General features: G+C 39.3%; 1 protein-coding gene across 7 annotated transcripts in view; it reads right to left on the minus strand.

Moving 5' to 3' along the window:
• The window catches only part of LOC128705515 (uncharacterized), a 246038-nt gene that overhangs the window by 28180 nt on the left and 203981 nt on the right, over positions 1 to 13877 (minus strand). The window lies entirely within an intron of this gene.

Raw genomic sequence — 13877 nt, forward strand, 5'->3', positions numbered from 1 at the left:
TATTACTAACTTCAAAAAATTATTTGTCAATATAAGCCAGATTTTTAAATTCACTCAGCCAGTTACTTTGAGGATGTATAATAAAATACAACTTTAATACTGTTTCTTGAAAATGCAAATTATTGCTCCTCCTCCTGCAAGGCAGGAAAAGGTACAGGTATAGTACTGTATAATGAGGTAACTGCATCATGTGAGAGGGTAGTTTTTTTAACACATCAGTTGTCACCCACTGAGGCAAGGTGACCCAAAAAGCACACACTTTCACCATCATTCACACATAATCACTGCCTTTGCAGAGGTGCCCAGATATTGTACTGCTGAAGGGATTCAGGGAAACCGGTTAGCCGGTCTTGAGTTCTGGAGGTGAGAAGCACAATGCCTGCACTTTTTTAAAGGAAGGATTTGGGACATTTGCTGTTTGGAGTGACATCTGAACTGTTGTATCTGAGTACCTTTGCAAAGACAGTGATAATGTGTGAATGATGTAGAGTGGTGAAATGGTAAAGGTGCTTCTTTCTATTTTGGGTCACCCTGCTTTGGTGGGAGATGGCCGACACGTTAAAAAAAAAAAAAAATTGTATTGTAGAATATCAACTGGTAAATAATTCCAAAAAGGCATGTTATTATTAGCATATATTTTGGAAACTACTCAGATAATTGACACTTAAGATAATGGCACAATTGTTCCATTATATGGAACTACATATTAAACCAAAAAACAACAACTTTCTGTGTTGGCTATGATGAACACCTAGGAATAACAACCTCCATGTAAATACCATTATTAACCAGACCATTGCACTGTCTGAAAAAAAAAGTCTTGGTTTATTAACTTCCTCTTGTCATTATCTGGCATGTTTTAGCTTATGACGTGGTCTCAGTGTGGCCTCTGGATGTACACCTACCATCCGACTTACGACCTGCTCGGCTTACGACCACGCGACTTACGACCGTGTTTTTTATGTCAAATTTCTGGGAAATAAACAACTATTTGTGTTGTACAGTGTTTATCCTAAACCTTACAGTATAAAATCCAGTACTAACAACATAAAAAGTAAAGTAAAACATGAAATACCAAAGTAAAACAATAAAATAAAGTCATTACAAAAATGTTTTGTTGATATTCAGTAGTAAAGTTCGACTTACGACCATTTCAACTTACGACTGGTTTCTCGGAACTGAACTCGGTTGTAAGTTGGATGGTAGGTGTAATTCTTAACCTGAGTATGTACAACTGGCATGGGATGGTGGTACTCTCCATGGCACATCAAATCCAACATACAATAGTTTTCCTACTTCAAAATGTAGTATTCCATACAGTTATGTTAAACCACAAGGAAAGATATCACCAGCACCACTGTCATGGTGAAGCAGCTGTAAACAGGAGAGCAGGGAAACTCAAAGCACTAACATTTAAATGAGAATCTTGCTCATCTGTTGAGCTATGCAATCAAAATGGCCAAAGGGAAAGTAAGAGTTACCAAGCCACTAATATCAAGACTTAAAGATTAATTTGTTTACACTTTTTTTTTTTTTCAACAAGTCGGCCATCTCCCACCAAGGCAGGGTGACCCAAAAAAGAAAGAAAATCCCCAAAAAGAAAATACTTTCATCATCATTCAACACTTTCACCACACTTGCACATTATCACTGTTTTTGCAGAGGTGCTCAGAATACAACTGTTCAGGAGTATATACATATAAAGATACACAACATATCCCTCCAATCTGCCAATATCCCAAACCCCTCCTTTAAAGTGCAGGCATTGTACTTCCCATTTCCAGGACTCAAGTCCGACTATATGAAAATAACCGGTTTCCCTGAATCCCTTCACTAAATATTACCCTGCTCACACTCCAACAGATCGTCAGGTCCCAAGTACCATTCGTCTCCATTCACTCCTATCTAACACGCTCATGCACGCTTGCTGGAAGTCCAAGCCCCTTGCCCACAAAACCTCCTTTACCCCCTCTCTCCAACCCTTTCGAGGACAACCCCTACCCCGCCTTCCTTCCTCTATAGATTTATATGCTTTCCATGTCATTCTACTTTGATCCATTCTCTCTAATGACCAAACCACCTCAACAACCCCTTTTCTGCTCTCTGACTAATACTTTTATTAACTCCACACCTTTTCCTAATTTCCACACTCCGAATTTTCTGCATAATATTTACACCACATATTGCCCTTAAACAGGACATCTCCACTGCCTCCAACCGTCTCCTCGCTGCTGCATTTACCACCCAAGCTTCACACCCATATAAGAGTGTTGGTACTACTATACTTTCATACATTCCATTCTTTGCCTCCATAAATAACGTTTTTTTGACTCCACATATACCTCAACGCACCACTCACCTTTTTTCCCTCATCAATTCTATGATTAACCTCATCCTTCATAAATCCATCCGCCGACACATCAACTCCCAAGTATCTGAAAACATTCACTTGTTCCATACTCCTCCTCCCCAATTTGATATCCAATTTTTCTTTATCTAAATCATTTGATACCCTCATCACGTTACTCTTTTCTATGTTCACTTTCAACTTTCTACCTTTACACACACTCCCAAACTCATCCACTAACCTTTGCAATTTTTCTTTAGAATCTCCCATAAGCACAGTATCATCAGCAAAAAGTAACTGTGTCAATTCCAATTTTGAATTTGATTCCCCATAATTTAATCCCACCCCTCTCCCGAACACCCTAGCATTTACTTCTTTTACAACCCCATCTATAAATATATTAAACAACCATGGTGACATTACACATCCCTGTCTAAGACCTACTTTTACCGGGAAGTAGTCTCCCTCTCTTCTACACACCCTAACCTGAGCCTCACTATCCTCATAAAAACTCTTTACAGCATTTAATAACTTACCACCTATTCCATATACTTGCAACATCTGTCACATTGCTCCTCTATCCACTCTATCATATGCCTTTTCTAAATCCATAAATTCAATAAAAACTTTCCTACCTTTATCTAAATACTGTTCACATATATGCTTCAATGTAAACACTTTATTTACACATCCCCTACCCACTCTGAAACCTCCTTGCTCATCCGCAATCCTACATTCTGGTTACCTCTAATTCTTTCAATTATAACCCCACCGTACACTTTTCCTGGTATACTCAGTAAACTTATTCCTCTATAATTTTTACAGTCTCTTTTTGTCCCCTTTCCCTTTATATAAAGGGACTATACATGCTCTCCACCAATCCCTAGGTACCTTCCCCTCTTTCATACATTTATAAAACAAAAGTACCAACCACTCCAACACTATATCCCCCCTGCTTTTAATATTTCTGTCATGATCCCATCAGTTCCAGCTGCTTTACCCCCTTTCATTCTACGTAATGCCTCACGTACCTCCACCACACTTACATTCTGCTCTTCTTCACTCCTAAAAGATGGTATACCTCCCTGGCCAGTGCATGAAATTACCGCCTCCCTTTCTTCCTTAACATTTAAAAGTTCCTCAAAATATTCTCGCCATCTACCTCATTTATCGTCATTAATCCGTTTCTGGAAGTGCAACAATTAATCCGTTCCTAACACCCAGAAGCATTAAAACAAAATTTTTTTTTACATGAAATATAGATGTAGTACATAAACAATATAATGGAACATGATGAATGAAACATTAACAGCATAACACTTACCTTTATTGGCGATTCTTCTTAGTGTATGGAAGACTGGAGGAGGAGAGAGATTGGATTAGTTACTGTTTGGAAGGGGAATCCCCTTCCATCAACACCTCAGGTACCAAGTCCTCTCTGGGGTTACTTCTCTTCGCTGTTTCTTAATGCCACTAGGACCAGCTTGAGAGTCACTGGAGTCCTGTCTCACAAAAAAAGTGTCCAGAGAGCTGTTTCTGGCATATCTTTAAAACTTCCTTAAAATGGGCCAAGACTGTCACTGTACAAGTTGCCGATATGGCTTGCAACATCCTTCTCAGGGTGATGTTTCTCCATGAATCTTTCCATCCTACCCCACATTTCAAAAATCTCCTTAATTTCTAAAGAAGGCACCTTCTTCCATCTCTCTTCCTCCTCCTCTGCAGCAAGATTCTGAGCTGTGATCTGTTGCTGTTCCTGCTGAAGCTCTTGCAGCTCCTCAGTGGTTAGCTCTTCGTTGTGGTCCTCCACCAACTCTTCCACATCCTCCAAACTCACATCCAATCCCATGGAACTCCCCAATGCCACAATAGAGTTCACAACTGGCAGCCTCACCATGCCTTATCACACTGTGTATGTCACTACTCTTCTTAAATCTCTCAAACCAACCTTTGCTGGCCTTAAATTCACAATTATCAGTACTCGTTGCAAGCAATTTCTTTACCAGATCGTCATGCAACTGCCTAGCCTTTTCACAAATAATCGATGTCAAAAGATTATCTCCTGCTAATTGTTTCTCATTTATCCACACCAATAATAACTTCTCAACATCTTCGAGTACTGGTGATCTCATTTTTGTCAGCATATTTACCCCCTTTGCAACAACAGCTTCCTTGATTTCCTTTTTCTTGGCCACGATGGAAGATATGGCTGTACGAGATTTGTTATACATCCTGGCCAGTTCAGCCACACGTACGCCACTTTCATATTGTTCAATGATGTTTTTCTTAAACTCAATTGTATTTCTCTCCTTCTTTACCAAAGGCTTGGCACTAGGAGCTTTCTTTGGAGCCATGGTAGCTTATTTAGCACTTGCAAGCACTAAAATGAATGGAATATTATGAAATATTTCGTATGAACAAGTGAGTGGACAGTCGCTCACTGGTAAACAATGGCACACTGGCTGGGAAGGGAGGCTGAGGTGGCTCACAGCATGAGTACATGTCCTGGACAAAGGACGATTAGTGAGTCAACTGACCATTTGCGAGCCAATGTTTGGACGAAAATAACGTGACGATTTCCAAAAAGGACGACTATCGAGCCGGACGATTATTATGCGACCACTGTACTTTCATTACGTGCTATACCATATCTTGTACACAGTGGATCCCCGGTTTTCGTCTGGTGCGGAAATCGTAAAATTTGGATTTCGAGCACTTTTTTTGGTGAAATTTTCCTCTGGGCTTTGTACATCCACTCGGAAATCGTCCGTATCAGATGCGTCCACCCGCCCAAGACGCCACTGCTCATGTGTACCAGACTCTGTCTCTCGTTGAGTTCGCAATACTCCGTGCATTCATTCATTGTTTTTTGTATTTGTTTATTGACTGCAAATGTGAAATAAGTCACCATGGAGCCAAGGAAAGTTCAGAGTCCCAGTTCTTTGGTAAAGAAGGTGGGAAACACGATAGAATTCAAGAAAAAACTTGTAGCAAAATATGAAAGTGGCATACGTGTGGCCGATCTCGCTAGGATGTATTGGAAGTCGACACCAACAATCAGTTCCATCCTGGCGAAGAAAGCAGAAATCAAGGAAGCTAACGTTTCTAAAGTGGTAAATATGCAAACGAAACAGAGATCACAAACAGTCAAGGATGTGGAGAAGTTGTTGGTGTGGATCAACGAAAAACAGTTAGCAGGAGATTGTGTTATGGAGGGCTTTGATAGGGCTTTGATACCTGAAGCCCTTATGGAGGGAGATTCCCCTTCCAAACAATAACCTCTCCTCTCTCTCCCCTCCTTGCCTTCTTCCATATGACAACAAGAGTCTTCAATAAAGGTATGTAATAGTGATTTAAATATTCATTTATCCATTAAAATTAGTGCTTTATATTTATTTCTCATTGTTTTCTGTATGTAAAATTGTAGTTATTCTTTATAAAATGTATTTTTTGTTAATATTTTTGGGTGTCTGGAACGGATTAATTGAATTTACATTATTTCTTATGGGAAATATTACTTTGGTTTTCGTCCGTTTCAGATTTCAGCCGACCTGGAACGGATTAAGGACGAAAACCTGGGTATTACTGTACTTATTTATCCTCTTTTTCACAAAAAATATATTACTTATTACCAAACCTCTTTCAACACATAGTTCAATTAGAGGCTCCCCATTTACATTTACTCCTGGGACCCCAAATTTACCTACTACTCCCTCTCCAACATTTTTACCCACTTTAGCATTAAGATCCTCAACCACAAGTACTCTCTCACTTGGTTCAAAACTCCCCACACACTCACTCAACATTTCCCAAAATCTCTACCCTCTACAGGAGCATAAACACTTACTATAACTCTTCACATCCAACCCTTATTTTACTCCACATAATTCTTGAATTTATACATTTATATTCCTTCTTTTAATACCATAACTTATCCTTCAACATCATTGCTTCTACTTCTTTAGCTCTAACTCTATTAGAAACCCCGACCTAATCGCATTTATTTCTCCCAACTGAAACTCTCCTACCCCCTTCAGCATTGTTTCACTTAAGAGCCAGGATATCCAGCTTCTTTTCATTCATAACATCCACAATCATCTCTATCATTCACACAACATCTGTGCACATTCAAATGTCCCACTTTGATGGTTTTCTTTTTTTTCTTTTTAGTAGGCTATACAGGAAAAGGGGTTACTATCCCATTGCTCCTGGCATTTTAGTTGACTTTTACAGCATGCATAACTTACGGAGGATTAGATTCTTATTGCACTTCCCCATGGATATGAAAGGAAAAGCAATAACAAGAACTATTAAGACAAAATCAAAGAAAACTCAGATGAATGTGTATACATAAATGAGTACATGCATGTGTAGTGTGCAGAGGCGTCGTTAGAGGGGGGGGGGAGACACCATAAGAAAGGAGGAACACTGCAGCAGGCCTGTTGGCCCATACTAGGCAGTGCTGCAGCAACCTAAGAGAAAAATCCTGTTTCTATATAGCCTATAATATGATTACAGAGAAAAAATAGGCCTATATAAGGAAAATCAACGACGCTATATGATAAACTATGATAAATCGATAATTTTATTTATGATGTTTTGGAAAAACCCTTAATTGCCCTGGCATCACTATGATCAGTCATCAGTGATGTAACATACTGTGTCTGCTGCACCTCCCACCAGTGAGTTTGGTCTAGGTGTATATGTGGCTGGATTAAACAGACATAGGGTCAGGTGATTATCATATTTTGAGCTTTACTTTTGCTTGAATATCAAAATGGTATACAATACCGACAGGTTGGTAGGTAAGACACAAAGGCAACATTTAGGCAACTTTATTCCGAAATAAAGTTGCCTAAATGTTGCCTTTACTTTTGCTTATTGGTGATATCATGAATCAAGATATATGAACGGGTGAGGACTGACATTCATGAAATGTTGAAATAACCATGGTACGTAAGAACATAAGAATGAAAGAACACTGCAGAAGGCCTACTGGACCATACAAGGCAGGTCCTTATCAAAACTATCCCTACCCAAAGCTTTTCCACCACATGTATAAGAACATAAAAACAACTTAAACTACTACTACCTCTACTTGTACTACACCTCACTCAAAGCATATATATACCCTCTGTGTCCATGTATTGTTTGTATCAGCTTGACAAAGTTCCTGGAAAGTGAAACGTTGCCCCTCTCTACTTTGTATTGGACTGAAGAAGCCATTGTGTGGCGAAATGTTTCCTTAATAATGATTCCCACAAGTGTCTCAATCTTCAACTTGTCAGTTTTCAAACCATTTATCACAGTAGTGAATGTATATGCCACTGTACATAGGCTTGTGCTACATGGAAAAACCAAAACCTGCATCTGAGAGGTGGATATTAACAATAAGGAAAGGAAGCAAGGAATTAGATTGCCACTGAAGATTGAGACACTTATATAACATAAGAACATAAGAAAGGAGGAACACTGCAGCAGGCCTGTTGGCCCACTTTGTATTGTACTGATGAAGCTACACAGTGGCTAGAGTCATCAGGACAAAGAGCAAAGATGTCATCTACATACACAACTTTCCTTGTATGAGTGAATATCAAAATGGTATACAATACTGACAGGTTGGTAGGTAAGACACAGACAACAGTTAGGCAACTTTATTCCGAAACGTTTTGCCTACACAGTAGGCTTCTTCAGTTCTTCAGTCGTGTACAGAAATTAGGCAGGAGCAGTAGAGATGTGAAGACGATGTAAATAGTCCATTACCCTTGAAGTCGTAGATTTGAGGTTATCAGTCCCTCAGCCTGGAGATGTTCTGTTCCATAGCCTGGAACTATCTGTTGCCTATGCATCTTACATACCTTTCTTTGTATGAATCTTAGTCTTGGCTTCGTCTCTGAAGATGCCTTCCTTTCCCATTACAGTGTAAAATGCTCCAAACTTCAGAACACCCGTGACTTAACCCGATTCTTTTTTCCCCCTTCTCCTTTCCTCTTTCTCCTTTGGGTTTTCTTTCTTCTACCTTGAGTATTTTGTCCATTATTATTATTTCCCCCACTCCCTCTGTGATTCTGTTCCTACCTTTTGTGGGCCCCTAGCTCCCTTGCAGTGCTCCTCTTTCTTATTATTTGATTCGCTCCACTATACTACTATTACCTCTATGACTACCTCTCTTCCTCCTTTCCTACTACCTCTCTTGTCCCGTCGCTGTCTGTTGGCCTATATATACTGCCTCCTCTGCTTTTTGTTAGTGTGACTTTGTAAATGGTCTATGTCGGACTGAAACGTCATCGTAAGCTCCTCTCTCCTGTGTGCGGGTTATTTGTGTACTGCTCCAGTCACGGTATTGTGCCTTTTTGTTATTTATTGATATCCATTTTAACCATGCGTTGTTGTTACCAATCCTTGTGGAGTAAAGCCTATAGGGCCTATGGTACACATAGTATTACATCCATAATGACCATTATGATTATTTTTTCCAATTCATTGGAAAGTAGGCTTAATTTTTTCTGCTTTGGTCTCATTCTGGTTAGAGTGAGTTAAATATCCAAATTAGGTTCTAGTGAAAAAAATTAATGCAATCATGAAACAACAGTTATTAATGGTTAGTCTTAATTTCATCTGCACTTAACCCACTTATTTCATTTCCTAACTTCATTTCATCCTCAATAGGACAATAGAATTGGCTCCATTTATTTCTTTGTCACCATTAAAAATTACCGAATATTCAGTAGAACCAAAACGGTGAGCCTGGCATTCTTTTTTCAGATCATTGATATATATCATGCCTCATGGAATGCATAAATTGAAGAGGCCTCGTGGATGTCAACAAAATGAAAAAGTTCAGCTAATGTGAAAAATGGCTGAGTCAATGGTTCAGTATCTCAAGAAACCCAATAATGGCCTGAGTTCATCAAATGATTTTAGTCATGATCTTACTGATAACACTGATGCCGATTTTGACTCCGACAATGGTAATATAAGCGAGAGGAATGAAGGGAATGAGTGTCTGCGAGAGTTAGCATCGATGTGTGACGTTTCTTCTTGGAAAATTCCAGTTCCAGACCATTTCAGGATTGAAATCATCAAAAGAGGTAGTTATGTTTATCAGAACAAGGATGGCCCTTTTCGTGTTACAAAGAGAAAAAATGCAAAAGGCAATGAGCATCAGCTTTCTAAAGAATGGTTCTACAAACAGATGCAGAATGGCAAGAAATTTTTGCAATCATGGATGGTATACTCGCCAGTCAATGGGAAATTATACTGTTACTGCTGTAGATTGTTTACCTCTGGTGTTACAAGTATAACATCAAAGTCTGTGACTGGGTTTCATATATGGTGGAAGCTGAACCCAAAAGTGCATAATCATGAAACTTCTGATGAACACCTACGTTGCCTCGAGAATTGGGAAAACCATGGCAACCGGTTTAAGGGTGAACAAAACCATAGATGCAGAAATAATTGTTTCAATGGAAATCCAGAAGAAAAGGTGGAAGGAAATATTTTAAAGGTTGCTCGACATTACACTGTTTCTGGCTAAACAGAACTTAGCATTTCGCAGCCACAGGGAGGACAAATTCTCATCAAATAGAGGAAACTTTCTTGAGATGGTTGAATTAATAGGTAAGTATGATCCTGTGCTAAAAGAGCACCTAATGAGACTGAAGTGCAGCTCAAGTGAACACAGGTCATCAGTTTTGTATCTCTCACCATCAACTCAAAATGAGTTTTTAAGTGCTCTGGCAAATCGAGTCAAAGAGAAACTTGTTATTGATATCAAGAGAGCTGTATACTACAGCGTTATGTTTGACGTACACCAGATGTGACACACACTAACCAAATGTCAGAAGTTATCAGGTACGTGCAAATGGAGGATGGAAGAGTTCAAGTGAAGGAAGTTTTTCTTGTTTTTTTTTCCTTTGAAGGGCAAAAAAGCTGCTGATATCAGTTCTGATATCCTGAAAAAGCCGGAAAGTGATGGACTGGACTTACTGCTGTGCCCTGCTCAGGGATACAACAATGTTGCCACCATGGCTGGGGTCCATGGAGGTGTACAAGCCATTCTTAAAGAAAAGAACAAGAAGGCAATTTTCAGTGGTTGTGTGGACCATTCATTGAACTTGTGTGGTCAGCATTCTTTTGCCGAGAATTCATCATGTGTAAAATTTTTTGGCAGTCTTGAGTCAGTGTATACATTCTTTGCCGCCTCCACCCATCGATGGGATGTATTAATGGACCATACTGCAGTCTCTTTGAAAAGATTATCAACAAAAAGATGGAGTTCTCATTACAATGCAGTGAAACCAGCAGTGGAATCTTTCGAGAAATTTGTGGCAGCGATTGAAGCTCTTTGCAATCCACGGGAAAATTTGGATACAAGAGAAGCAGCACAAGGTCTTCTCCTGCTGTGTGCGATTTCACATTTCTGTGTTATCTGTATTTCTGGCGTGACATACTTCGGGAAGTTCAGCTTGCACAGCAGTGCTTGCAGACTAAGGATTTAACTCTTGACAAAGTGGTGGTGAAGCTAGAGGCACTGCGATTAGTTTTGCATGAAGGGCAAGATCGCATAATGGAAAATTCAATACAACAGGCACTTTTGAAAGGTGAGAAGTATGGATTTCCAACAGAGAGAAGAATCAGGTTAAAGAAAAGGATGGCAGGGGAGCAGGCAAGAGATTCCGGACTCACTCTACAGGAAGAAAACAAGAGGGCGATGTTGGAGTGCATTGATTGTTTTCATAATGAACTCGAGATACGATCAAAAGCAATCAAGGATGTGGCAGCCATGTTTGTGGTCATTCAAACAAAGAATCTTGTACAAGCTACTGAAGAAGAATTGGAGGTGATGGCTTCAAGACTCTCAGTCTTCTATAATGAAATATGCAAGAATGAGCTCATGCTTGAAATACCAAGACTAAGGAGGCACCTGCAAGCTGCTGATGTTGATTTTGAAAAAGTTAAGCACTGGACTGCACTGGATGTATTAACATTCATAGTTGAATGGGATTTCATTGAATTTCTTCCAAATCTGACACTCTGCCTGAGGCTGTTCCTTACTATATGTGTTTCTGTGGCTTCTTGTGAAAGAAGTTTCTCCAAGTTGAAGCTGATTAAAAACTATTTACAGTCCACAATGAGTTGATCCAGAATCTCTGACATAGCAATGTTATCCATAGAAAATGGGTCAGTTGACAGCATTGATTTTGATAAGGTGATAGATGATTTTGCAGGATTGAAGGCAAGAAAATGTATGATCTGATTCACTGAGATGTTACCTGTACTCAAGGTCAGATCGGAACTAGTGTTTCTCTGACATTGCAATTTTTTCTTTTTCAATTTTTTTTTTTTTTTGGCATTGTTGAAGAATAATAAATGTAGGATGTGTTAGCTGTACTCAAAGTGATATTTGAGTTTATGTTTCCTCAATATTACTACGATTATTTATTTTATCATTAATAAAGTTGAGAAGTATTCTCCTGTTCAGTTTATGGCGCTTAAATGTTCTCATTGTTAAACATTTGTCGCTGGTAATGCAGTAGTGACATAACTGGAGTTTACTCTCCCCATCCCCCCGCCCTTGGATTTTATAGGGGTGACACCAAAGATGCCACCCTGGGTGACACCAACCCTAGCAACGCCTCTGGTAGTGTGACCTAAGTTTAGGTATTAGTAACAAGACATACCTGAAATCTTGCATGTTTATGAGACAGAAAAGACACCAGCAATCCTATCATCATGTAAAAACAAATACAGGCTTCCATTTTACACTCACTGGGCAGCATGGTAGTACCTCCCTGGGTGGTTGATGTCTGCCAAACTACTTTATTAATCTATACATATGGTGCTATACTATAGGATAATTTATGTAACTGTATTTGTGTACCTGTACCTGAATAACTTACTTAATCATACAACTAAGGACATTTTCATTACCTCATCTCTCTTCTGGATATTAATCATGGTACCCAACAGGAATACTAGTGATGGTAGTGTCAAGAAGAATAAGCATGTTTTTATTACTGTCTTGAGGAGTGTTAGTTTTAGGTATGCTTAACAATTTATGTAACCTGAAACAATGAGAATAAGAAGAGACTCAGCATTCAGTATTTTTTTTTTTAACAATTTGGCCATCTCCCACTGAGGCAGGGTGACCCAAAAAGAAAATCCCCAAAAAGAAAATACTTTCATCATCATTCAACACTTTCACCTCACTCACACATAATCACTGTTTTTGCAGAGGTGCTCAGAACACAACAGTTTAAAAGCATATACATACAAGATACACAACATATCCTTCCGAACTGCTAATATCCCGAACCCCTCCTTTAGAGTGCAGGCATTGTACTTCCCATTTCCAGGACTCAAGTCCGGCTATATAAAAATAACAGGTTTCCCTGAATCCCTTCACTAAATATTACCCTGCTCACACTCCAACAGATCGTCAGGTCCCAAATACCATTCATCTCCATTCACTCCTATCGAACACGCTCATGCACGCCTGCTGGAAGTCCAAGCCCCTTGCCCACAAAACCTCCCTTACCCCTTCCTTCCAACCTTTTCGAGGACGACCCCTACCCCGCCTTCCTTCTCCTACAGATTTAAATGCTCTCAATGTCATTCTACTTTAATCCATTCTCTCTAAATGACCAAACCACCTCAACAACCCCTCTTCAGCCCTCTGACTAATACTTTTATTAACTCCACACCTTCTCCTAATTTCCACACTCCGAATTTTCTGCATAATATTTACACCACACATTGCCCTTAGATAGGACATCTCCACTGCCTCCAACCGCCTCCTCGCTGCTGCATTCACAACCCAAGCTTCACACCCATATAAGATTGTTGGTACTACTATACTTTCATACATTCCCTTCTTTGCCTCCATAGATAACGTTTTTTGACTCCACATATACCTCAACGCACCACTCACCTTTTTTCCTTCATCAATTCTATGATTAACCTCATCCTTCATAAATCCATCCGCCGACATGTCAACTCCCAAGAAGTATCTGAAAACATTCACTTCTTCCATACTCCTCCTCCCCAATTTGATATCCAATTTTTCTTTATCTAAATCATTTGATGCCCTCATCACCTTACTCTTTTCTATGTTCACTTTCAACTTTCTACCTTTACACACACTCCCAAACTCATTCACTAATCTTTGCAATTTTTCTTTAGAATCTCCCATAAGCACAGCATCATCAGCAAAAAGTAACTGTCAATTCCCATTTTGTATTTAATTCCCCATAATTTAATCCCACCCCTCTCCCGAACACCCTAGCATTTACTTCTTTTACGACCCCATCTATAAATATATTAAACAACCATGGTGACATTACACATCCCTGTCTAAGACCTACTTTTACCGGGAAGTAGTCTCCCTCTCTTCTGCACACCCTAACCTGAGCCTCACTATCCTCATAAAAACTCTTTACATCATTTAGTAACTTACCACCTATTCCATATACTTGCAACATCTGCCACATTGCTCCTCTATCCACTCTATCATATGCCTTTTCTAAAT

Source organism: Cherax quadricarinatus, chromosome 3 (genome assembly GCF_038502225.1).
Source record: "Cherax quadricarinatus isolate ZL_2023a chromosome 3, ASM3850222v1, whole genome shotgun sequence".
Taxonomy (NCBI): domain Eukaryota; kingdom Metazoa; phylum Arthropoda; class Malacostraca; order Decapoda; family Parastacidae; genus Cherax; species Cherax quadricarinatus.